This window comes from Pinus tabuliformis, chromosome 9 (genome assembly GCF_031772625.1).
Source record: "Pinus tabuliformis cultivar Carrire ecotype Pingquan chromosome 9, CPIR1, whole genome shotgun sequence".
Classification (NCBI taxonomy): domain Eukaryota; kingdom Viridiplantae; phylum Streptophyta; class Pinopsida; order Pinales; family Pinaceae; genus Pinus; species Pinus tabuliformis.
The window spans coordinates 1,564,234,999-1,564,250,473 of record NC_142307.1 but is presented as its reverse complement, the minus strand read 5'-3'; the positions used below and the strand labels follow the sequence as shown (position 1 = coordinate 1,564,250,473).

Sequence of the window (15,475 nt, the reverse complement as noted above, 5' to 3'; positions counted from 1 at the left end):
TGTAACCACCATAAATATGCACAGGAATACATGTCAAAAGTGACGAATATCTCATTATCCATGTTGCAAATTCAAGTACATATTCAGCAACTCCATCAAGGCCTAGTAGTGGAAAATGGGATGTTCATACCATCTTCCAAAATGAAACCCTAGCGTCACCACAACTCACCCTACTAGCAACCAAGAGATGAGTGCCTCTAGCTCCTTAAGCAAAAATCAGCTATCTAATGCTAGTCCTAGCTCAAGTGCTAAAATTCCCTTACAAATTAGGCATGAGGGTATATTTATAGAAATGAGATGGATGTTCACCTACTGTGACCCTTTTCATATCCTCATATCTCTTGAACTTCCTCACAACTCTCTCATGTCTAATGATTATTAAATGCTCAATCGATCTCTCCATAGATGTTAGCATTATGATAAGAAACAATTACATTATGATACAAGAGAAGCATGGTTGTGATTTTAAATTGTTGTATTGAATGTCTATTTTCCTGCTATTGTGTCTACCATCAAGTATATTAGTTTTTAGGAATGATATCAACACCCCAAAATTTGGTTGACAAGGTGCCTTGGGTAGCTATATGGTTCTAGAAGCATGTATGGAGGAATTTTGCCTGCTTGTCAAAACCCCTAGTTGCATGTCCTTCATGAGAAACCCTAATTGACATAAATGGCTCACGGGCTTCTTATCTTGGAAAAGATGCATTGTAACATAGTTTTTTGGAGCATTGATAATATCAAAGCTTATTGTTCTCAAATCAATCCAATCTTCCTTTTCATATGTCAACAATCTTATTCCTTCCTTTTATCTACAGCAAAATCACATGGTCATATTTATTATAGTCGAAGAAAAATACTAAATACATAACATATTAAATGAAAGAAAGATGTAATTTGGACCCTTGTACAATCCTTTTTTGCACTGCAATAGTACCAAGGTATGTATAGCTCATGCAGGATCATTTTGAGCTTCCTTAACCATGTTTTAGAAGAATTCCCTTGCCAAAAATCATGTCCTTATTCCAAACAAACATAGGCAAGGTCTTTGAGACCATCCTTGACCTCTAATTCATGATCCTTCCTAATAATTTGTGATTTTTTTTCACTATAACCCTATACCATTGCATATTTAAATTGCTTCAACATATCCTTGTGGATTCAAGTACAAAAATGCTCAACAGTTTGTGATTTAGATGAAAGAATAGCATGATCTTCATTGTCTAGATTCACTCCCTTGGGATTTGTATATATTCAGGTAAAATTTAAGTATTCCCATATCTTCTCCAATAGGTTATCCAAATTCCATCCTAAGTGAGCACTGACTAGGCAGTAATAAGGTAATTTATCCAAAATCTCTAATTCCTCAAGAGTTAGTTGGTCAATCTTGTTAACAATCATAAATTCAAGGCATATATATATGACTTTCTTTAATCACATCTATAAGTTCATCTACAATTTCATCAAAATATCAACGTTGTGAATATTGTATTCTTCGCAAATTGCTTTAACAGTCTCAAGGTCCAATTGTGTGGTGGCCATAGTAGGTGTGAGATTTATTCTACCCTTGCCCTTCTTCCTAAATGTCAAATTAGGAGGGCCCTTTTTCAACCTGATTCCAAATCCTTCAAGCTCTTATTCTATAATGTTCTTGTGAGTAATGGGATTGATAGCATCAAGAACTATCAAAATGAAATTGCAAGCTCCTGCAGTAATGATAACCTGCCTTCCTCTACCTTTGTTTTATTTTTCACCTTTAATGATTCCTGGAAGGTCTAGTAACTACATATTTGAACCTCTATAACGAATAAAATTAGGAATGTATATTAGAGTGGTGAATTTATATGATGCTAGCTAAAATAATACTTGTCAACTTGTTCAGAAGAGTAGACTTTCTAACTGATGGACACCCCACAAGTCCAACACGTGAATCTCCACTTATAGGAGGAGAAAGAATTTATCATTGTAATTTAGCAAGATTCGCCTTCAACGAACCCAAATTATGGGTTGTAGCCTTGAAAATATTCATATCATAAATATATTTTTTGTCATTTGGATTGTCAATAAGGAAGTTCAAAATTTTAGTACATGTCTCACTTTCTAGTTGGGAGTCGCACGTGTGATTCGTGACATGAGAGTCGCAGTCTTCCCTATTGGTCGCAAAAAGTGCAATAGGTTGCTAAATCCATTAGTTGAGTTGAGAAGTTTAATTTTTGGGTTTCTAGATCCACTGGGAGCTACAATAACAACCTGCAACCTAAGAGGACATGCCTTCCTCACTAGTCGCAAATTGAAATTGCAAAGATATTGGAATCTATAATTGTTATTTACAACCAATGGGAAATATGCCAATAATGGATTTGATCTCCAGCCAAATCGCAAGTTCTAGATACAATCCAAATCACAGTCTTTGATGTATATTATAAATGCAATATGTTCTTATTAGTCACAAACCGGATTCCTAGTGTCACTAAGACCAAGATCACGACTTCTGATTAGTAGAGAGAAATCACTCATTCAAGTTGTTAGTCGCACTTGTAGGTCAGAGTAATCCCGATTGTCACTTAGAGTGGAGATTTGTGATGAGAAGATGAGCTTCTCTATAGATTTAACATTGTGTGATTAGTGTCCTTTTCAATCACGAACCATAAGGTTTGATGGGAGGAATGAGACTTAGAATTGATGAAATTGATTGATATAGCTCCATAATCATTTTACAGATACATCATACAAATAAGGCTTGAAAAAGAATTCAATTAATTCCAAAAAAATTCACACACACTCAAGTTACAAACCTGTTATGGCCTAAATCTACCTCAGGCTGAAGGAAGGCAAGTCTAGGGTAACATCAAACCACGCTTAACCTGGTAGCTAGCCCTACCAGGTCGGGGGAGGGTTCTCTCTTTTTCAATCTCAGGAAAACATAGCAAATGAGGCTTGAGATGACTAATGTAAAGACTAATTTTAGGCTAGGTATATGCTCAGAGGAGTTTGATTGAGTTTTATGATGGTTTGCTGGATCAAATGTGAAAGGCAGATTTGGGTTTGGGGAATGAACTCAGTCTTGCAAAGGTTTCTGTGGGGCGAGGTAGGAAAATGCTTTAGTATCTTGAATTAAGTGAAATGGAGAGTCTTAAGACTGATGAGGAGTTGGAGATGGCATGGGAGTGTCATGAGTCCTCTTCAAATAGTAGAAAACATGTAAAGCTAAACAAACCCTAAGGTAGAGCACTGCAACATCAATGATTTCCACCTTTATACTTGATTCATTTAGTTAAGCTGAAAAGAGAGATATGATGGCACACATAAACACATGTTAACATGAATCATAAAAGGAAAAACAATACTAAATCACCTTGCCACAACAATCCCACAGAATGCTACAAACCCTGGTCTATTTCCTTGCCAAATTGCAGAGATGAATGTACAATAATGCTCAAAGCATTCACAAGAGTTCAACCTCTACAAATGACTGAAAAAACACATGATATAGACCTCCAAACCACCTGTGTTATCCATCAAGGGTCGAATCCATGAGAAGAGGGGTGGTTTCAACCATATCTAGACTAGGAACACAAAAATAGGCAGTGGAACAGCTTGCGTCTTAAAACTAGGAAACCTATTCATTCAACTCCAAACCATCTACAACTGATGTATCTACATTAAAAAGTCCATTTTTATCATTTTTACATATTAATACATCAATTTACTTCATGTCACATCATGAATTTTACCATAAGAGAGAAAAAGTCAAACCAGAAGAAAACTAGGCGAAAAACAGAGTTTTTGAGCAAAATTGGCACTTTTTCATCATGTGCGTAGCGCCACTTTTTCTATGCATAGCACTTTTTCCCAGTAGAATTTGGAGGCCTTCCCCTTCACCCAATTTGATCCAGGTTGGCTTGTTGGAAAGTTCTGTCTGTCTACTTTCTAGGACAAGTGGAATTTTTGAATTTGGTGTCCATTTTCCCCTCCAAAAATCAGTTCTCCCAACACTGCTTCCTGTGTGGCCAAAAAGTGGCAGAGAGGGCATTTTTGAGGTGTTTTTGGCCCTTTTGGAGGTCCAAAACTTGTCAAAATTTCCTAGTAATTTTTGGGCATGCATAAATTTTCATAAGGAATCCAAAAATGTAAAGTTTTCTTCCAAAGGAGGTCCCTATCAAAAGTGAGCGCCAAGTGGCACTACGCACCTGCCGGAAAAACTTGTTTTTTCCATGAAAAATTCAAAATTGCCAAAAAGTTTACCAAATTTCTTGAAATTTGGTATGAGTGATCTACATAAAGTGCTACGCTAGACCAATGAAGCTTCAGCCAAGATCTTGAGCTTATCTTGTTCTTTCTTTCTCCTCAAAGTCTTCCTCAACTTGGCTTTTATGCTCCTTATCCTTGTTTTGCAAATCTTGTTCTGTGCCAAATAGTGATAGGCCATGTGCCGCAACATATTTTTCTCCTTGTTGGCTTTCTCAAGCAGCTTCTCCAAGTGCATATTCACCCTCTCTAGCCATGATTGCCGGTCAGCATCAATCTCTTGCTCAAGCGGTGTCAATTTGACTTTCCTTCTTTTTGCTGCTTTCTTGTTTTCCATTATGGTTTGCAACTCCATGATTGCCTATTTATCCTACAACTGTTTGTTCCATTGCTCAAGGTAATTAATGATCCTCTTAGCCCTTTCAAGGTTAAGAGATAAGGCATGGATGTCAGCTTCTTGTTCTTTGATTATCTCCTTGAGTCTTGTGCTTTGGGAGCCCAAATCAGTATCCTCTTCCTGAATCAAAATAAAAACTCTATCCTGACCTTCAGAAGGCCCTTCCTCATGCAATGGTTGTTTCCCTTTATCCTGTACCTGCTCTGCTGAAGAGGAAGGCAAAGCCCTTTTCACCCCGGGTGAAGATAGCATTTGCCTGTGGTCTAATGAAGGAAATGAGACCCCTTCCACCCCAGGTGGAGATAGTACTCATTTGGCAACTGCAAATAATCTCCTTGTGCCCTTTTCATAAGTGAAAAATACTGGCACACTTGTAGTTTGAGTCTCATGAAGCTCTTACTGATTTGAAGGCCCTCCTTCCTCTTGAAACACGAATGGGGTCACTTGAGGGCTTTTGAAAGCCTCATGTGAAATGAAAGTATCCCATGAAACATTCAACAAGCTCAGCTGATGCAACACAACAATTTTGATCAATGAAAAATGATAAATGTTGTTGAACTATTGATGAAGAGGTTTTCTTTGCACCAATGTAGCCATTTTCTCAATATTTCTGCATATGAAATAGGGGAGATTCATCATCCTCACTCTAGTGAAATGCATCAATAATCTAACATGATAAATGTACAAGCGAGAAAATCTTCCTTCACATGTGAATTATTTGATAATGAGCTTCATGAGTGGAGCATAAGTGTCCTGTAGGTATCTGAAAGGAAAGACCCTATTGATTTGCCTTTGATAACTAGCCTTGACATAAGGCTCATAATGCTCTTTGCCCACAAGCTGTCCTTTGTTCCACTGTTCACCCACATTTGGAATACCTATTGCTGCAGCTATAGTTTCAGGTGTCAAAGTGAAGGAAACCCCTGCCAAGTTCACCTGGACATTGTGAAGATGAAGGACAAATAGCCAAGCAAGTTCATGGTAGTATTTCACCATCTCCACCATCTCACAAAATTGGTAGCAAGACTGATGTTTAAAACATGTTACTACAAGAGGGCAAGCTAGTAACTCTGTGAGTGTGGTGGGCTCCTCCCGGATGTGTTTTCCTCCCTTATGTGGTTTTCTTGGTGCATGAATCTCTTGGGAGGAATCACTCACAGTTTCTTCATCCCTTTCATAAGCTGAATCTGTTTCCATATTTGCCAATGTATGGTGTAAAATGATGAGTATGAAGAGATTTTCTCAAGAATAGGTGACTTTTGTTTTCTTCTTTGGGATTTGATGAGTGGACTGATAATATAAGTGGAAAGGAAGGTTTTTATACTGGCTGTAGAGTTATTAGGGAGTGATAGGGTTTGGGAAATGAAGATTATGGTTTGGGGAATAGTGGTAATTAGGTGTTAGGGTTTTAGGGTTTGGGGATAGGAGGTAGGATAAGTGTCAATGAGAGAGGGAAAGGGGAAGAAAATTAAGGAAATGTAGTGAAGAGGGATGTGATATGGGCAAATTATGCAGAGTAAAAAAAACAGCAAGAATGAGAAAAACTGCAAAACCCCAGACGGTTTTGCAATACAACTGTGCAGCAATTTAGGGTTTGAATTTTCACCTTTCAAAACACCATCAAGGATGACTAAATCTCTTTTTATGGAAAATGGGAGGGTTTACTTAATTGAAGGGATGGTATTTGCAAAATTTGGAGCTTTAGAAAGTCGATTGAATGAGTTTTGAAGTTGGTTGACTGGTGCGTCACGCCAACGCCCAGGTGCATAGCACCTAGCAGGTGTGTCACACCCGTTAGAAATTCTTTGTAAATCCTGTGCCTGATGCATCGTACCGGGCAGTTATACCGTGCCAGTGCCCAGGTGTGCCGCGCCAAGAAAAGACTTGAAATTTTCTGAAATTTGTCCTCTCTGTCCTCAAAACGCGATTTTCTCCTTGTTCTCTCTCACTTTTAGCACAAATGAAATCTTATAATGCAAAGGAGCACTTTATATACTTTTGACTTTAATTTTTCATTTAGAAAACCCACTTTCTAAAGTTTTCCTTTTCACTTTGTTCTTTTAAAACCCTGTTTTACAGTTTGGCTCTTTTTTGTTATTTGTTGGACTAATGCTTGGATTTTCTTGTCTCCTTTTGCAGGAGCTGTAGTGCAGGAATTTGGCAAGGTAACCAAGGGCTACAGATGATGGTTTATTACATATTAAAATAGTACAATTACATACAATTTGTACATGAAATGGAAAAACCTTGTTTTCACCTCAAAACAGAGTTTTGAGGTAAAAACCCTTTATGGAGCAAATCATCATTGAAATTTGTGATTTTATGAACTTATTGGACATCCTCATGTGCCTGCTGACCTCTTATTGAGCTTTTGACGACCATGGTGGCAAACCCTAGACCTAATGAGACCTGAAAAACCCTAAAATGACTTCTGTAACTGAAATTAAATAAAAATGACAGCAAATGATCTGTACATGTGCAAATAGGCCAGTATATGAAAAGCATGAGGGAAATTGACAAAGAACCACTACCATCAGATGATCCATGACCTAATGGAATGCAGCTGATCGGATGAGACACCTAAAATGCATGCAAAAAGAGAATTTTGATCACTGATGGAGGGATGAAGATACCGACACTAACATTGGCTCCAATGGGGATGGTAGCTCCTAGGAGGTGCCAAGAACTACAGATCTCTGGAAAGCAGATAGTGCCTCTTCCATTGGGCTAAATGGAATCAATAACTTCAGCAAACCAAAACCAATATCTTGACTCAAAACTGACTCAATTACAAGACTGAAAACTGATTTAAAACTGACTCAAACAATCCACACTAAGTAATCAAAAACTGAAATCAGACCTTCAATTTTATAGCCTTCACTTCGGGCCCCAAACTAAATGAATGACGATAGTACACAATTTGAAATTAAGGAAATAAAATGGTATGTACAGTGATGTGACAGCAGAAAATATCTCAAAGATAATACCGTTTCAGCAGCCGACCATTGACCAAACCTCTTGGACAATCTTCCCCGTTCATTTCTTTCAGCTAGAAAGCATTTTGACCCCAATATGTAGCAAATCTGAATGGTCTCTTCCACAGATTCTCGAGCTTTCCATGCTTGCTTTTGTCCTCGTTTCTAGCATCGCATTTTAGCACTATGTCATCAATCTGAAACTTGTCTGCCTTTGCCTTCCGATCATAGATTTTCTTGATTCTCTCTTGTAGCCTGAATGTATTTTGAAAAAATTCCTCTCTCATCTGCTGTAAATGGATCATTTGGTTTATTCTTCATTGTAAATGATCTTCCTCGCTACCAGCTTCCTGTAGAAGTTTAACAACCGAGACTGCAAGAGATTTCGAGAACACCGTGTCAACACCATATACGATCTCGAAAGGAGACATGCCTATTGATTTCTTTTGACTTACTCTATCCGCCCATAGTGCATTAATCAATTTCTTATGCTAGCTCTTTTTGTTTGTTTCCAGCAGTTTTTTGATGATGTTAACCAATGATTTATTTGAAGATTCTGCCAATCCGTTACCTTGCAGATAGTATGCAGTAGAATGTTCCGAGGTAATGTTGTATTTGCTACAAAAGTCAATCATCCTTTTGGACTTGAACGCTGCTACGTTATCTGTATTTAACTTATTAGGACAGCCAAAATGTGAAAAAATATTGTTTTCAAGAAACTGAATTATTACCAAGTCGATGGCCTGCCAAGTGGGAATCGCCTTAATCCATTTTTTGAATTAATATATCGCTGTGAGGATCCGCTTGTGCTGAGCTAAATATGTAGGATGAATCTTGCCAATAAAATCTAGGCCCCACTGTTGAAACTGAGCACTAACTTCAATTGGCTTGAGAGGTAAAGGCTATAACTTTCTCCTTCCCTGAAAAATCTGGCATTCATGACAGCTTGTGATAGTTTTATACACATCAAAGAAAAGGGTAGGCCAATAATACCCCACTCTCAAAATTTTGTTCGCTGTCATCTTCCAAAATAGGTGACCTCCACAGTCTCCCTTGTGAAAATCATCCATGACCTATTTTTCTTCCTCCTCAACCAAACAATTCAGCAAAATACCACCGGGGTCTTTCCAATAAAGTGCATTATTCATAATACAAAATTTGGCAACATTTTATTTTAGAGTTCTACTTTTATTTCTAGCCATCCCTGGTGGTGGTGAAAGATGCTGGAGCACATATACAACATCTGAATACCAAGGAGAATGAAGAAAAATTTCAGATACCTGAACAAGTGAGTTGTCTTCATCTTCTTCGGACATAGCAGCAATCAAGTTTATGTCCAAGGCATGCAAATTAGACTCTGCCATCAGTTTTGCTAGCCCCTACCCCTTGATGAGCTTTGTTGGCTTTATCTCCACGTCATATTCTAACAAAGTTGTGATCCATTTGCCTTATCTCCCTTCCGGATCTATTTGTACTAAGACATCTTTAACGGCTGTGTTAGGGACATAAGCAAGAATATGAGAATGCAAAATATATACTCGGAAATATTTCAAAGCTTTTACCAAGGCAAGAGCTTGCTTTTCAATAATGTTATACTTTAAGGCTACATCTCTTATTGTTCTGCTGAAAAATACAATTGGCTTCTTAAGCTGGTCTCTTTTCTGCATTAGCACTGCTGCCATAGTATGATCTGAAGTGAATGAAAATAAAATGAAATCTTGGGAATAATCTGGGCTGATTAAAATCAGAGCTAAAGAAAGAGCCAACTTTACCAAATTGAAAGACTTAATAGCTTCTTTGGTCCACTTTACTACACTATCTTTCTTTAACGTGTTTGTGATTTCCCTCAAATGTTCAGCTAGATTTGGCACAAAACAACGTAAGAAGTTCATCTTACCGTTGAATGCTTGGATCTCCTTTTTACTACGTGGAAAATCAATTTTCTGAATGGCTTCCACTCGAGCAGGATCGATGCAGATGCCCTCCTTGGATATGATGTGACCGAGAAGCTTCCCTTCATCCATGGCAAACAAGCTCTTTTTTGGATTAAGAGATATGCCATACTTTCTACACTGCTGAAAAACAATCTTCAAATGGTAAAGATGCTCTTCATCTGAATTGGAAAAAACTGTCAAATCATCAAGATAAACTAATAAAAATACATCTTTTTCATTTGCAAAGGTGATATCCATAGCCCACTGAAAAGTTGCACCAGCATTCTTTAATCCGAATGGCATCTTGGCATAATGGAAAGTCCCCCATGGAGTGGTGAATGTTGTTTTTTCCCTGTCATCCTCATGGACCAGAATTTGATTATAGTCGGAATACCCATCGAGCAGCGACATATGAGATGCTCCAACTACTCTTTGAAGTATGTGGTCCATTTTTGGCAATGGATAATTATCTTTCAAAGACACCTTATTTAGATTTCTGAAATCAATACATAATCTAATCTCACATGTCTTCTTCCACACGGGCACCAAATTGGAAATCCAATCTGAAAATCTTATTGGAACGATTATACCAGCCTTGTACAATCAATTCACCTCTTTCTCTATTGATGGCAGCAACTTTGGATTTATCCTTCTTAACTTTTGTCAAAATGGCTTTTGGTTTGGCTTGATTGGAATGATGTGTTGAATTATACTTTTATCGTACTCCTTCAAATTTGAATAGTCCCATGCAAATACATCAGTAAATGAAGACAATAAACTAATGTATTTTTCTTTTACCTGAGGAGGCAATTCCTTTGACAGCTTCACCATCTTTGGATTTTCTACTATTCCAATATTCACATCCTCAACTCCTTTCTCAATTGACACCAAGCTTGGTTTCCGGGCTACATCATCTTGATCAAATAACTCCTCTAAAGGTATTAGGCCTTTAGGAATGACATTGTCCTTCGGCTGTAAAACTTCCATCTGATTTACCTCTATGTCTGATTCACAATCATCTTGCTCTCCATCGATAAAAGTATCTTTGTATTTTCCTTCATTTTGCATAAATTCTTCAATCTCTTTGTCATCTTGAAACACCTACCAATATCTTTGATTATCAAGGACAGTTGGGTGATGCTTCACATGAATTTCAAACTTATTGTTTGAATTCATCAGGATTTTCAAGTTACTTGCAACTGTAACAAGGGAATCTACAATAACATTTTGTACACGAGGGACACATGTCAAAGTATAATCTAGAAACAACCTCAAAATATCTAAAACCACATTACGGTAAGCCCTCATTCGAGGATGTTTGGCTTGGTATTCACCCTTGACTTGCTTGATTACTAATTCGGAGTCGCCATAAACTGAAATTCTTTTTGCATTCAACTTCTTGAGGATTTTCAAACTAGCAATTAAAGCCTCATATTCAGCTTCATTATTGGAACAATCAAAAGCCAATTCATACGAACAAACTCTAACATTACTCAGGACTTTATTTGGTTGGAAAATAGGGCTACGTATCCAAATACCAATTCCAGCACCATCCTTACCTACTGCTCCATCAAAGTCCATACTCCACAAACCAGCTTCGTCTTCTAAATGCTGAAATTTTGCCTGCTCTTCTACCTTTGGCTGTTGTCCATCAATTTTCTGCTGCTGGCGGAATGTTGATTATTCAGTGGTACTATCAAGCCTTTGTCTTTCTAGATCAAGTACGGCTCTGAAATTTTCTATGATCTCTGGAATATCTTCTACTTCAACTAATTTACTATTTACATCATTAAAACTATCAGAATAAAGAACAAAAGATTCCAAATCGGTATGTACATAATTGATTGGATGATTCAAAGGTTTCTCCTTGCTTGTGATCATATACTTCATCTTTTTCTCCCGCTCTAATTTCCTCAATTGACCAAACACGGGAATAGTGGCATAGGAGAAATCTAACTACAATGTCCCTTTGAGTTTTGCACCCCACGATCTAGATAGAAGCATGCCAAATCTAGGGGGAATGTCAGCCACAACCACATCCATAAGAACATTCTTTGCTGGAATCTAATCTAAAGTGACAACGAATCTTTGATGAGACCAATACATTTGACCCTACCAAAATCAAAGGAATAAATATCATGGTACTTGCGAGTGATATCTAAACCCAATTTTTCCATAATTGCCTTTGGCATCAGATTATGAGATGCTCCTGAATCAAACATGGCGTTGTGCAAGACATAATCATGCAATATAAGACTGATATAAAAAGGAGCTACATCACTATCCTCAGATTGACCTTCTAATGCCGGACCAAAGATAATCCCGAGCTGGTCATCCTCCACATTAACCATATCAGATAACGGATCTAAATTCAAAATCTTCGACACGTGACCTTTATAGCTGCTATTCTTCATTAATTCAGTCAAAGGTATCGACACTTTTAACTTAGAAATCTCATTCTCTAAGCTAAAGGTTGTAGTTTTTTCTACCTCTTTGAGTGGAGCATCTTTCTTTTCAGTCTTCTCCTTTGATTCACTTGGTTGATTTGAATTTTAATTTGCTGATTGTGTTTTGCTGGTGGTCGGATCTGCTGCCTCCTTTCCCTTTTTCTGCACATTTGGAGAATCATTCTTTGGTGGTGTTGCTTCCTTCCTCTTTTGAATTGGATTGATGGGTACCTCTCTACTCTTGAGTGAATATTGTCATTGTTGGGTTGTCAAGGCATTCATGTATCCCCTCTAATATTCATCAGATTCTTCTTCTAGGACTATTTCATTTGCTAAGATAAAATCTTCATCCTTTTGTATAGCTGGGCTTTCTGAATACTCTTCATCCTCCGTGATATAAATTGGCAAACCATCAAGTGTAAAGAAATGATTCTCCTCTCCTATTATATTCTCATCATCCTTTGATTCCAGACCATGTACAAAATTCTATTGTAATGGTGTTTTAACTTTCTGCTGTGCTGCTTGGTCTTATGCTCTTTGTTCCCGTTCTTTGATTCTGAAATGTGGTTGTTGCTAACCACGGAAATTTGGATTTATGATCTGTGTCTCAGGCTTATCGGCAATAGTGAGTCTATCAAACATCTTTTCAATCTTGCAAAGCAAGTGATCTGAGGAAAAAGCTTCCTCCTTTATGGTCACTTTCTTCTTGGTCTTCGTTCTAGCTCTTTTAGCTAGCAGATTTGCCTCCACGCTCATTGCAATTTTCTGCATATCCTCCAATGTGGCTAGGTCTCTTTATCTCAATTGATATGCCATGTCAAGATCAAAGCCATCAAGAAATTTAATCAAAGCCAGCCCCATTGGTGGCTTTATATCAGCTGGAATTGCATTACAAACGGTATTGAATCTAACACAATAATCCTAGACACTTTCACCAACATTCCTCTTTATGTTTTCATATTCGGAAATAATTTGAAGTGGATTTTTCTTTACCTCCCAACGATCTAGAAATTGTCTATGAAGAACTACCAATGTATTGATAGTCCCAGCTGGCAATGCTCTGAACCACTTCTGCACTTCGCCTCCAAAAGTTTGCACAAATAATCTCATGGTCACATTTTCTTCATCTATCTCATGAAGGTCAAAGAAATCGTTCATCTTATCCACATGCTGTTGTACTGTGATACCTTGGGTACCATCAAACAATGGAATTTTTCTTTGGTAATCAGCAGGCATAGCATCCAAGTTTTGTGGCAAAACGAGAGGTGCATATCGAATAGCCATTGCTCTAAGTGGATTTGAAACTGGCCTTGGGGATGTAGGAGGATTCGGAACAATAATAGAAGTCGATGTAATGGGTGTATGAGGTGTAGAAGGAGGGGAGGAAATATGAGATGCTTGAGGTGTTGAAGGGGTTGATGGGGGAGAAGAGACAGGGGGTCTCTGATCAGATATGGTGGGTTGCACAGGAATGGTGGGGATAAAAGGATTTTCAATAGGAATTTCTGAACCAGATACAATAGCAGATGAGCTAAGAGTTGCAGATGCAGATTCTAAGAACTCAGGAATGTTTGTAGCCACAATGGAAGTTTGAATATTTACGATATAATCATCAATTGATCTATTAGCCTTTTAAGTTTCAATATCTTTGACAAACTCTGGATTTAGAACAGTAGAACCAACTGCACTTTCAGATTTATTTTCAAACAACGACAGATCAAAATGTTCATCAAATTCAAGATCTTCAAGGTATTCAAAAACAACTGGAAATGAATGAGATCTAAAAATGGGAATCACAGAACTTTCTTGTCAGAGAATTCTTGGAATGAGATTTGGGTTTTTATACACGGGAGGAGGATCAGGATCAAGATTAGCCCTAGTGTATCGTCTGGAAGCTAGTGTGTTGAATTATTCCCAAAAATCAAATGGACATAATCAATTTGTTAGCCTATCAAATTCTAAACTCATCATCCAAAGTCTAGAATTTCTTTAAGATACTGGGGTAATAGTTTTTAGTTCAGATGTTCAATTCATAAACTAAACTGGAGATTGACTAAAGCAGCATTCATCTACTTATGCACTTGCAAAGCAAGAGCAGTTCGAAGGCTACCTAGCTCACTTCAGGCTCCGTCTATAGTCTATAAAGAAAACAACAATAGCAAACAAACTTTTCTTCCCCGGTGGAGTCGCCAATATGTTATGGCCTAAATCTACCTCAGGCTGAAGGAAGGCAAGTGTAGGGTACCATCAAACCACGCTTAACCTAGTAGCTAGCCCTACTGGGTTGGGAGAGGGATCTATCCTTGTCAATCTCAGGAAAATATAGCAAATGAGGCTTGAGATGACTAATGTAAAGACTAATTTTAGGCTAGGTATATGCTCATAGGAGTTTTATTGAGTTTTATGTTGGTTTTCTGGGTCAAATATGAAAGGCAGATTTGGGTCCGAGGAATGAACTCAGTCTTGCAGAGGTTTCTATGGGGCGAGGTAGGAAAATGCTTTAGTATCTTGAATTAGGTGAAATGGAGAGTCTTAAGACTTATGAGGAGTTGGAGAGGGCATGGGAGTGTCATGAATCCTCTTCAAACAGTAGAAAACATGTAAAGCTAAACAAACCCTAGGGTAGAGCACTGCAACATCAATGATTTCCACCTTTATAATTGATTCATTTAGTTAAGCTGAAAAGAAAGAGATGATGGCACACATAAACACATGTTAACTTGAATCACAAAAGGAAAAACAGTACTAAATCACCTTGCCACAAGAATCCCATAACATGTTGCAAACCCTGGTCTATTTCCTTGCCAAACTGCAGAGATGAATGTACAATAATGCTCAAAGCATTCACAAGAGTTCAACCTTTACAAATGACTGAAAAAACACATGATATAGACCTCCAAACCACCTATGTTATCCATCAAGGGTCGAATCCATGAGAAGAGGGGTGGTTTCAACCTTATCTAAACTAGGAACACAAAAATAGGCAATGGAACAACTTGCCTCTTAAACCTATGAAACTGATTCATTCAACTCCAAACCACCTACAACTAATGTATCTACCTTATCAATTCGATTTTTATCATTTTTACATCTTAATACATCAATTTACATCATGCCACATCATGAATTTTACCATAATAGAGAAAAAGTCAAACCAGAAGAAAACTCGGCGAAAAACAGAGTTTTTGAGCAAAATTGGCACTTTTTCATCCTGTGCGTAGCACCACTTTTTCTCTGTGTAGCGCTTTTTCCCAGCTAAATTTGGAGGCCTTCCCCTTCACCAAATTTGCTCCAAGTTGGCTTGTTGGAAAGTTATATCTATCTAGTTTCTAGGACAAGTATAATTTTTGAATTTGGTGTCCATTTTCCCTCCAAAAAATAGTTCGCCCAACACTGCTTCTTGTGTGGCCAAAAAGTGGCAAAGAGGGCATTTTTGAGGTGTTTTTGGCCCTTTTGGAGGTCCAAAACTTGTCA

General features: G+C 37.8%; 1 pseudogene; it reads right to left on the bottom strand.

Moving 5' to 3' along the window:
* Positions 1-1,020: 1,020 nt before the first annotated feature.
* On the bottom strand, positions 1,021-2,029 carry LOC149154608 (developmentally-regulated G protein 3 pseudogene; annotated as a pseudogene).
* Between the last annotated feature and the right edge of the window lie 13,446 nt (positions 2,030-15,475).